The sequence below is a fragment of the Pristis pectinata genome, chromosome 33, assembly GCF_009764475.1.
Source record: "Pristis pectinata isolate sPriPec2 chromosome 33, sPriPec2.1.pri, whole genome shotgun sequence".
Lineage (NCBI taxonomy): Eukaryota > Metazoa > Chordata > Chondrichthyes > Rhinopristiformes > Pristidae > Pristis > Pristis pectinata.
The window spans coordinates 1,030,376-1,043,093 of record NC_067437.1 but is presented as its reverse complement, the minus strand read 5'-3'; positions in this window follow the sequence as shown (position 1 = coordinate 1,043,093).

Here is a 12,718-nt window from a genome sequence, read left to right as displayed (position 1 = left end):
TGGCTAATGAGTTGCATAAATTTGGATGGAGGATCAGGAGATGGGGAGTCACTGATCGGGATCAGGAGACGGGGAGTCACTGATCAGGAAATGAGTTGCAATGTATCATTCAACAATCGACAATGTACAGAGTCATTAAGCAGATGCCAATGTACAGTGGGGGTTTGCGATGTCTGCCTCTGGTGCCTGTGGGGTGGTGGAAACTGCAAAGGCTGGTCCATTGATCATGAACGAGGAACCCCATTGTGGTTCTGGGAGAGACATGACAAAGTAAGACCGAGACCCTGTAGACGCTGCAGTGTGTAACTCCGAGTCCTAAAACACAGGGTGACGTTACCCAAATTGCATTGGATAGAATGTCAATGTCTTTGTGAAACTTTGACCTCTTTCAAAAGGTTACATTACTATACAATGAGCTAGGATTTAATATAAAAGTCAGATTGCATATCAGAACACATTTGGTTTATTTTCAAGTCTCCCAAGTCTTGGCTAGCTGTCCGTGACCCCAACAATTTGGGAACAACACCATGAAAGGAGTAGCAAGAGACTTTTCTCAACACTCTATTGACAGCTGGGCATTTAAAAACTCCTATCAGATTGCTCATCCATGGGGAACACAATGCTCCTTTGGCTGGGAACGGTTGACATAATCCTTTTGCTCTATTCGACATTTGGTCTGAAATACAATAGGGAATACAAAAGCTCCTCTCTTGTAACCCTCGCTGCTGCTCAGGGCTATTCCGAGAAGTCAGTGTGGTTTTGAATGAACAGCTTAATCCCACAAGAATGTGCTTGAAATGTTTTCCCATTTAACAGCGAACACTAATGGAGTTTAAAGGTCAGTCAACAACCTTGTCATTTTCATGGAGCTGAGCAAAATGAGTCTGGTGTGTATTTGCAACTTTTACAATGTTCATATTATCCTTAAGTACAAAGTAAAGAGGGTTGTTGACTGAGATTTCCATGCTCTCTCAGCGTTAGAGGCTGATGTCCAGGAGGGGTGAGGGAAATCCCCCTTTGGTTTGGGGACAGAGGGGGAGGGTTGGGAACAGAACGTGGGAAATGGTGTGGGAGACTATGCCAGCCATGGTGGAGGGGAATCCTGACTGAGGTCATTACAGACATTTGGCATGAATGGTATGGGCATTTGTGTCACTTACAGGGTTGGTGTGAGTTTAATTGTTTTTGATCCCTTTTGTTGTTGGTTATAAAATATTCAAGATGGGAATGAGTTCCCTCACTTTAGCTCCTTTTCTGGAAGAACTCTATTGCTTTGCCCTGTTGATCACCTTCACATTCGTACTAAAATGCCACATTCCATACCAGTGACTGTGGTTTCCCATTTCGATATCTCCATGTGACATAGAAGGAGGCCATTCAGCCCACTGAGTCCATGCTCGCTTACAGATCAATCCCATACACCCAGTAATTTTCTCTGTAACCTATTTTTCTGGCATTATCATCAATCCCCCCTCCCCAACAGATTCGCCCCCTCAACTATGCACCAGGCAGCCGATTAGCCCACCAACCTGCATGTTGTTGGGATGTGGGAGAAAACCGGAGCACCTGGAGGAAACCCACACAGTCACAGGGAGAACGTGCAAACTCCATGCAGACGGCGCCAGAGGTCAGGATTGAACCTGGGTCTCTGGAGCTGTGAGGCAGCGGCTCTCCTCTGGGCCCCTGAATGTGACTTTCATTTTGTGGATTGCACTGCACAGCGATCCTCCATGTATTTACCCCCATTCTGCTCCCACCACTCCATAACCCCTCTCTCCTGGAACCCAGACAGCGTTCCTCGTCCTCACCTTCCACCCAATCATTCTTCAGCATTTCCGCCACTTCAGTACGATCCCAATTCTTTCCCTTCAACTTTCCAAAAGGACATTTGCCCCCATTCCCTTCTGGGACATTGACTGCTCTCCTCTCTTCACGTAGAAATAGAACAGTACTGCACAGGGACAGACCCTTTGGCCCACAATGTCTGTACTGGCCATGATGACAAACTAAACTAAACCTATCTGCCTGCACATGGTCTGTATCCCTCCATTCCCTGCTTGTTCAAGTGCCTGTCTAAATGCCACACACTACCAGGCTCAAGGGCAGCTTCTATCCTGCTGTGATAAGACTCTTGAATGGACCCCTTGTACGATAAAGATGAACTCTTGATCTCTCAGTCTATCTTATCATGGCCCTTGCACTTTATTTGTCTACCTGTGCCGTACTTTCTTTGTAACTGTAACACTACATTCTGCTCTCTGTTATTGCTTTTGCTTTTGCACTACCTCGATGTACGGATGTACGGAATGATCTGTCTGGATGGCGTGGATCAAAAGTTTTTCATTGTATCTCAGTAGTTGCAACAATAAACCAATTACCAATTATTATCGTATCTGCCTCCACCATCTCCCCTGGCAGCCCATTCCAGGCACCCACCACTCTCTGTGTAAAAAAACTTACTCACACCACACATGTCCTTTAAACTTTCTCCCCTCTCACCTTAAAGCGGTGCCCCCTGGTATTTGACATTTCTACCCTGAGAAAAGGACTCTGACTAACTACCCTATCTGTGCCTCTCATAATTTTATAAACCTTCTGTCAGGTCTCCCCTCAGCCTCTGCCGCTCCAGAGAAAACAACCCAAGTCTGTCCAACTTTTCTTTGTAGCTACTACTCTCCAGTTCAGGCAACATCCTCTTCTGCACCCTTTCCAAAGCCTCCACATCCTTCCTGTAATGGGGCAACCAGAACTGCACACACGTATTAGCACAGTTTATCAAAGAAAATATGCTGCTAGTTAGAATCTCAGCCATGGATGGGCAGAAAGGTCAGCAGTGATGTGGTGGGCTGAAGGGCCTGTTTCTGTGCTGTGTGGCTCTATGACTCCTCTGGCATATGGCTGCCTAACCCAGCTGCTGCACTTTCCCCAAGTGGGTTTATCCAGCTCCTCATGACCTGGGCAATAATTCTTGGATTTGGTACTGTTGATGGCCTAGTTACACATTGCTATGTGTTTTATTTACAACATTAGATCTCAAACTAGGAGCAGGAGTAGGCCACACAGCCCCTCAAGCTTGCCCAAGTCTCATCTGCTCTTCTGTGCCAGTTCGCCATGACTCTCGATTCCCCAAATTTTCCTGCATTCATCTACTTCTTCAAATAGCCCCAATGAGCCAGCCTTCACAGCGCTCTGGAGGAGAGAATTCCAGAGATTTTCCACTCTCTGTAAGAAGTTCTTACGCACGTCCATTTTAACTGACCGCCCCCAGTTCTTGTTACATTAATGTTTACGCATCAGAACACACACACACGCACACGCACACACACTCACACTCACACACACTCACACACCCCCACACACCCACACACACCCCCACGCACTCACACCCACACACACACACACACACACACACACACACACACACACACACACACACACACACACACACACACACACACCCACCCACCCACCCACCCACATGGAAATCATACAAAATTACTGTCAACATCACTGCAAGAAGGTACATTTCTGGTCATAGCAGTTTGAATATTTCTCAAGTAAAATCAGAAACTAGAACCTCTAATATAGCATGAAAGATCTGATCTTGTAGCTTCTCCCCATTGACCCCTTACATTGATTGCTCCTCACTTGGAAGAGCCCACTCCTTGGCCTTGGAGGTAATGGTCAGTCACACTTGGCCTGAGACAGTTCCTTCACTGGTGGACCACAGGACCTCTCTGACTGTGCAGATGGTCTTCCTACAGCAACTGATGCCTATGGAATCCCAGGGACTAGTCCGTAGACTGTGTTACTGAGCTATCGTACCTCTCTGTACATGATCGGTGTAGAGGGGCTTTCCAGCAGGTAGGTGACAGGCTCTCCATGTGGCAGCCCTGGGGATGGCTCAGAGACTCGCTGGGGCTTTGAGCTGGTGGGGACACCCCTTCCTCATCCCAGCCAGGGTACACCCTGGTGCCTGCTGTTGAGTTCTAGTGATGTGATGCTTTACCAAATGGCACTGCCCCATCAAACTATTACAGCCCTACAAGATGCAAACTTCTCACTCAGCAAACTCATCATTCACCCGTCTCAGCTCTTTCCTTCATGAGACATTGCAATTCAAAGTAAACACAGTCTCACATATTTAAGCAAAACTGACTTCAACCAACCCCAAACCAACTCCATGGTCAACAGCTGTATCATCAATGAGCAGTAATATGGAACCTAATTTACTGCTCTAGTCTGCAAGCTGTAACCCCAGAAGTGGGTCCCACAATGGGTTACACCCAGCTCTTAAATGCAAGCTGCAGGGGAGGAGGGAGAAATTGGATTAAGGTACCTGTATCTGGTACAGTGGTTGGCCTGGGTTAGTTCTATTAAACAAAATGTCAAGCTTACCTTAAAAACCTGCTGAGGAAAGAAAACAAAGAGAGAGAGAGAGAGAGAGAGAGAGAGAGAGATGTGAATGACTCCAGGGTCTGTTAGAGAGTGAGGAGATGACAGAGAGCACAGGACATAACCAGGGCTGGAAACCTGATACTCTTTATTTGGACGACCTTTTTACAGGGAAGAACGTAAAGGAAATTGAGGGCGTTTCTTTAAATAGGATTTCAAGAATAATAAATTTTCTAAATGTAGAGATGAAGGCTGATTACAAAGGGGAAAGCCTTGAAAATGTTGGCACGAGGCAAATAAATACATAAATCTGTGAGTATTGTTACTTTCTTATCACTCCTCTAAGGATCATCCTTCCACAGAGCTGGAGCAGGATGAAACAACGCTCTGTGTGATGAGCACTTAGAACAGAGGAAACAATGTACAAAGGAAGAAACAACAAGTATTTTCCATACACGCAGGGAGAAGAGAGAACAATTATACCGAGGCATGTCATTTGTCAGGAGAAAGAGAGTTGTGTTTTCATCAGCATTGGAACACAGAAATGGGAATAGGCCATTCGGCCCTACCAGCCCATTCTGCCCTTTGTGGATGATCTTCTACCTCAGCACCATTTTCCTGCACTACCCCCACATCCCTCGATCATCTCAATGCCCAGAAATCCATCCATCTCTGTTTTGACTGACCACCATGACTGAGCCTCCACAGCGCTCTGGGTAGAGAATACCAAAGTTTCACCCCCCTCTGAGGTAAGAAGTTCCTCTGCAACTTAAGTCCTAAATGATCTCTGCCATATTCTGAAACTTATGTCCAAGACTTCTCACCCAGAGGTAAATGCTTGCCCCCAGCTTGCATGTCCTTTTTGTTTGTTTCAATATGATCTCCACTCATCCTCTGTAGGATATGGTCCTAATCTACTCAGTATGGTAAACCTGTCATCCCTGGAACTAGTCTGTTGGTTTTTCGCTAGACTCCCTCTATGGCAAGCACATCCTTTCTCAGGTAAGGAGACCAAAACTGCATGCAGTTCTCTGTGCAGTGTCACCGAGACCCTACACAACTGCAGCAAGATTTCCTCACTCCTGTAATCAAGTGCTCTCCCAGTAAGGGCCAGGTAACCACTGGCCCTGCTAATCTCTTGTTGACCTGAACATTGGCCTTCGGTGTCTTGTGAATTGTGATAATTTGGAATGGAATGCCTGAAAGAGTGGCAAGGAAAACTCAACAGTAACATTCAAGAGGGGGTTGGTTAAATATCTGCCTTTATCTGCCATTATGCTGTGAAATGGCTGGGAGGTGAGACGAGAGTCATAGAGCAATACAGCACAGAAACAGGCCCTTTGGCCCAACTCGTCCATGCCGACCATGGTGCCCACCAAGCTAATGAATTGGAGTAAATGGATGGCTCCTTTACAGAACTAGCACAAGTACATTGGCTCTTTGATGTTGTGATGTAATTGTTTTCTTTCAAATGTTGAAGCCTGGATAAAGACCAGGGTCTGGTTTGCCCAAGAAATAACACAGTCTCAGGGGCAGTGAAAATGGGGTTTGAGGGTTCAGAAATGTTCAGTACAAGGAGAGAGGAGCTGTGAGTGGGCCACAGCTGGAGTGCTGCATCCAGTTCTGATCACTTTAACCAGGATGTGAAGTTCGTTGTGCAGCAGAGATTTAGAAGAACAGTTTCTGAGTGAGGAATTTCAGCTACAAGGTTAAATGAGAGAAACTGGGAACAACAGAGTGGTGTAGCGGGTAGAGCTGCTGCCTTACAGCTCCAGGGTTCCAGATTCAGTCCTCAGCTCAGGTGCTGTCTGTGTGGGGTCTGTATGTTCTCGTGTGACCAGGTGTCCAAGTTCCTCAAAAATGTGAGGGTCGGTGGGTTAACTGGCTGCTGTAAATTGCCCCTTGTCTGTGGGTGAGGGGTAGAATCTGCAGGGAGTTGATGGGAGTGTGGGGAGAATAGAATGGGAACTGTTTTTTGAATGGTGCGCATGGATGGTTGATGGTCAGCGTTGACTCAGTGGGCCGAAGGGCCTCTCTCCGTGCTGTGTGACTCCATGACTCTAAGGGTGAGGGGTGATTTGACAGTGGTGTCCAAGAGGTTTAAAAGTAGTCAGAAAACAGTTGTCGCCATCAGCTCTCATTGCGGAGTGGGGGACACAAACGGAACGTTTAGTGTGGGAGATACAGAAGGATATGAGGAAGAACTGCCCCGGGGGCAAGGACCTAGGACAGTGGTGGGAGTGGAAACACTCAATGATCTCTGAGGGAAATTGGATAGAAAGGAGAAGTAAACAGTGGGAGTAGAGCGGGGGAATGGAACCAACTGGAAAGCTGATGGGAGGGCCAGCATGGGCTCGATGGGCCCTGTGACCTCCTTCTGTGCCACAATGACTCCATGGCACTGAAATAGCAAAACCTAGACGCCAGCTTCTCGTGTTTCCCAATCTAGTCAGTCGGTCCTTGTAGAACACAGACCATCGACTATGTGATGACATCGCTTTCACATTTGTCTGATAGAAATAGATTCCCCTCAAGGTTTTAACTTTAAAAGGCATCAGTTTTGCCTCTTGGTTAACACAATAAGGTTTTATTTTTGGCCAATGAGCAGATCGTGGACATTTTAAACAGGTGCATGGTATTTTTATATTGAGACAACAAACAGATTAACGTGGAACCAGAGTTGAGACTGCATAAAAACATACACGATGGATTAAGAAGGATTTGACAGCGTGGGTGAGAAAGGTTTGTAATGAGTGGGGATTTGTCTTGTGTGCGTGAGTTCTATTCTAGATGTTCTTGTAAATCTTTGTCAATTTGCCTTTGCACCACAGATTAATCAAGCTGAAGTGTAAATCTTTTAGTGACAGATATCTTCCTAGCAGTTTTCTTCCCCACTCCCTTAAAGTCTCTAGCTATCCGCTGTGGAGCCCCTTGCTATGTATTTGAGTACTTGTTCACTGCTGCTAAACAGTGGAAGGCATCACAAGAGCCAAACACTTACTTGCACACACCCCTAAAAGTCAGGCAATGCTGCTGAGATATTTTTATCCATTTTATTCACAGATCAAGTCCTAATGCCGCATGAATAGAAGTATAAGAGAATCTAGGAATGTGGGGAGATGTTCAACACTGGTCTCCAACGATAAAGGTTCTCGGTGATAGACTGGAAGGTGTAGGTCACTTCTCGCAAAGGCAGACATTGATGATGAAGTTCATCATCGTCTTCGATGTGTCAGTCCGGTGAGGAAAAGGATGTTTGAAGATCTGGACCTCAGAGGCAGTACAAACCACAATAATCCATGAAAACAGGAGCAGGAGTAGGCCACTTGGCCCCTCAATACTATCCCAACATTCAATATGATCATGTCTGATCTGGTCCAGACCTTGTCTCCCGTGACATTTCCCCACAGTCCCCAATTCCTCAACTTTTCACAAATGTATCTACCTCCTCTTCAAATACCATCAATGATCTAGCCCCTCAAACCTTCTGGAGCGGGCATTAAAGAGCTTCACCAACCTCTTGTATGTTTCTGAGACCTGGATTGCTTTCAGAGGCACTGGGATGATACCACCAACATTATCTCCCTAAATTCACTGGAAAGATAAATGAACCCACATCAGTGTCCTCTCTCAGGCCAACATCCACGGCACTGAGATCTAACTACACTCAGGTAGCTCCAGTGGGCAGACCACATCATTTGTGATCTGATACCTGGCATGGACCCTCTACTCTGAGTTCTGTCATGGAAGAGGTTACCAAGCCGACAGAGGAAAAGATTCAAGGATGTTCTCAAAGTCTTCCCCAAAAGAATGCAACATTCCCATTGACTCCTAGGAATCTCTGCCCCATGACATTAATAGAAGAGAAGGAGCATTCAGGATGGTATTGAGAACCATGAGTCCATGCATCGGGAACACACAGAAGCCCAGTGTAAATGAGGCAAGAGTGCATCACCTCACAAACGTCCTTCCTGCCTGCCCCATCAGGCACCTCCAGCCCCATCTGAAGAAAGGTTTGTGGTTCCCATATTGTTAGTCAGCTCAGAGTCACAAAAACAAATGGAAAAGGGTCATCCTCAACCGTGAAAGACTGCCTAAAAAGATGCGGTTTGTGGCACCAAGGTAAAAAATCAACCATAATCTTATTGACTGGCAGAGCAACACAAGGCGCATATCGAGCATCATTAAACAGACCGATGGCCGGTGAGTAACGGAACTCTTGTGCAATAAACAAACAGGAAGACCCATCATCAATTCCTGTCAGTCCTGACCTCAACTGCCTCAGTGTCGGGGGAGGCAGAAGTGCTTTCAGTTTCCCACAAGATTAAAAAATAACAATTAGCTTATTCCTGTTTCTCTTTCTTAACTGAGAAATTCAATTCTAAGTTTCCAAGTGTGACCACTATTGGGCTCCCATGGTGTATCCGTTGACTGAGCTCAAACATAAAATCTGGCCAGTTATCTGATGTATACATAAAAGTTGCCATGAATTCTAGAATCATGAGTTTCTGCCTTTATAGACGGGGAGGAGACACACGTTTCCCCATCCTGGGGTGTCCTCAAATGCTTCACAAACAGTTAAGTAATATGTGAGGTAAAAGCATGATTGTAGTTAGTGGCTTGGCATGATTATATTTTTAAGTTCATCTCACACACACCTCTCAATAAATAGATGCTATCCTTAATAACTGAAGTCCATTAATGTATGCATTCCGGTAACTAACAAACCACCTGAGACTTCCTGAATAGTTCACCTATTTTTCCCATAAATGTAATGATATTGCCAAAGGAATACAATGAAAATATGATGTAATCATTCAAGCATAATTACTTTTTATACTTTTACAGGTGATAACAGAAGGTTTCTCATGGGACACTCATTCATCAATTGCTTCATTTTTTCCACACCCTTAGTTTTGTGGAATTGAATTCTGCCATAGTTAGAATATAGAAAAGTGCAAGAGGCAAACTGTGTACAGAAACATTCCACACAGTAACGTGCTAGTTATCAGAATGCCAGAGTATTTTTAAGTGATGATGATTGAACGGTAACATTGGCCAGGACACTGCGGAGAATTCCCCGCTGCTCTTCTCCAAAGAGCTGCTCAGGTTCTTATGTCTCCTTTGGAGAAGACAGAGGTGGCTCCAGTTTGTCATCTCCCAAGGTGAAACGCTCCCTCACTTCTGTGTTAAATCATAACCTAAATTATTCCCTCAAGTCCTCAGGGTGGATGTTAACCCACTCTTTGACTTGGTCGAGGCTGATACTTGATGGTTAGTAGAAGCAGAACGAGCGTGGACCAGCTTCTCAGAGATCTGCCACATGTCTGGTCTCCATGATCTCCTTGGTTTGGTCTCATTGGGTGCTCCGGGACCATGGCTAATGCCACCTTTGGGTTGCTGTGAGATGCTCATGTTGGTTTCACAGGTCTGAAGCTCTTTATAACTGATCTATCTCTCTCCTGCACAGAAAACGCAGCCCCTGAATGGCTCCCTGTTCAAACAGGAAAGGGGCAGAGCTCAACTCAATCTCACTTACCGTTGCACTAAGTAATCTGCTCCGGCCAGAGTGGCATTCACCTTGTCCTGTTCAATGCAACTGTGTAAATGCAGATCATATGATAAACGTAGGGTGATAAATCACGGGCACAACCCACCCCTCCATCGAGGACACCTTCAAGAGGAGGTGCCTTAAGATGGCGACATCTATTTTTAAGGCCCCTCACCACCTGGGACATGCCCTCTTCACCTTACTACCATCGGGGAGGAGGTACAGAAGCCTAAAGACCCACACTCAATGATTCAGGAACAGCTTCTTCCCCTCTGCCATTAAATTTCTGAACGGTCCATGAACCCATGAACACTACCTTGTATTCCTCTTTTGCACAATTTATTTATTTTTGTAACTTATAGTAATTTTTTATGTCTTGGTCTGTGCTGCTGCCGCAAAACAACAAATTTCATGACATATGTCAGTGATAATAAACCTGATTCTGACGTTTGGCCACAGAAATTCTATTGTTCTATGTGTAGCATAGCTGTGCGTCAGCACCACCAGGAGGTATAATGAGCTACTACACTAATCCAGGAAGCATTGAATGACTTGGAAACTCACCCATCGGTGTGCTCCCGTAGGTTGTTCTGGCACCCATAAGAGATGCCGCAGTGGGTCCCAGGATGGTGCTGCAGGTGGCACTGTTGGGCACTGGGTTACAGCACAACAGGGCACCATGGGTGTTGCAGCAGCAGTATGCTCTGATCCAGGAGTGGGCCCTTTGACAGAACAAAAAGAATGGCTAGAAATATGAGCACAAGGCAGAAGGCACTGAATCAGCTGTCTGATGTAGAGCAGACAGCTGATGCTTACATCCATTGACTATGATGGAAATTAGTATCAGGCACTGAACTCTTGATCTCTCAGTCTACCTTGTGATGGCCCTTGCACCTTATTGTCTGCCTACACTGCACTGTCTCTATAACTATAACACTTTATTCTGCATTCTGTTTTTATCCTTTTGTACTACCTCGAGGTACTTATGTACGGAATGATCTCTCTGGATGGCACGCAAACAAAAGCTTTTCACTGTACCTCAGTACATGTGACAACAATAAACCAACTATCAATTACCCTGCATCAGGACTGAGAGTGTTAAAGAAAGATGGCCACTACAAAGAGATGAGGGGGAGGGCTGAGACAGGAGCAGGCAAGCGATAGATGGGTTCGGGTGAGGAGGGGTTGATAGGCAGGTGGGGTTAGGAAGGGTGGAGATAGCGACAGAGGCTGGGATTAAGCAAGTCATTGTCTCCACTTATCACCATCTGCAGTCTGTGCCTCCACTGTATATAACAGACAGTCAATGTGATATCACCCACTGGCACTCCACAAGTCATATGTCTTCTACTTACAGAGTCCGCATTAGGAATGTATGCACACTCACAAACATTTATTCCAGAGGACAGATTTCTTTAACTTGGATAAGGAAGGGCAGGGGGACAAGCCATGGATCACACCTAGATGTTGAGAAATTTCCTCTTTTGAAATATCGGAACCACGTAGCTGTTAACCGAGGATAATTAGGGGCATTGGTAATTGGTTTATTATTGTCACATGTACTGAGGTACAGTGAAGAACTTTGTTTTGCATGCCATCCATACAGATCATTTCACCATATCAGTGCATTGAGGTAGTACAAGGGAAAACAATAACAGAATGCAGAATAAAGTGAGACAGTTACAGAGAAAGTGCAGGGCAGGCAGACAATAAGGTGTAAGGCCATAACAAGGTAGATTGAGAGGTCAAGGGTCCATCTTATTGTACTAGGGGACCATTCAATAGTCTCTGCAGATTCGAGCATCTGCAGTCTTGTGTGCCTCAAGTTAAATCAATCAGCTGATCATTATCCCACCTTTGCTGGGAGCCTTGTGGGTTGGGCATGAGACCAGTTTGGTTTTTCATGATGCCCATTGCAGTTGTGCAGCTAAGAGCACAGTCTGGGATAGTTCACAAAGAACAACAATGTAGGTAATCTCTCCAAGGACCGACATTGGTAGAACTGAGCCCCAGCAAAGGCTGGCTTCTCACCAGAGTGAGCATTCAACACCAGACAGTAGCTTCACGTTTGGCATCAGCCGTTTGCCTCAAGATTAAATTGATAAATTGGTTTATTATTGTCACATGTACTGAGGTACAGTGAAGAACTTTGTTTTGCATGCCGTCTATACAGATCATTTCATCACATCAGTGCATTGAGGCAGCACAAGGGAAAACAATAACAGAGTGCAGAATAAAGTGTTACAGTTACAGAGAAAGCGCAGGGCAGGCAGACAATAAGGTGCAAGGTGATGACAAGGTAGATTGTAAGGTCAAAAGTCCATCTTATACTAGGGAACCGTTCAATAGTCTTATAACAGCAGGATAGAAGCTGTCCTTGAGCCTGGTGATATGTGCTTTCAGGCTTTTGTATCTTCTGCCCGATGGGATGGAGGAGAAGAGAGAATGTCTGGTGTGGGAGGGATCTTTAATTATGTTGGCAGCTTTTCAGAAGCAGCTAGAAGTGTATGAGACAGAGCAGGTGTATGGAGTTAGCTCATAGATCAGGTATATTGCATCTATTGGGAGAACAGACTCTGAGACAGAATGGCTGAGTCCTATTCCTGTGTACTGACTTCCCAGCACAGAGGGAGCCCATCCAACCACCACATCTGTGCCAGCTCAGTGCAAGCCTTATACTTCTGAAAACTCCTGAATGAAATATCCCCCTTTATTTTTGTTTCATTACCTCTCCTCCCAAAAACATGTTTTAAATGGAGTTCAGCATGGAAT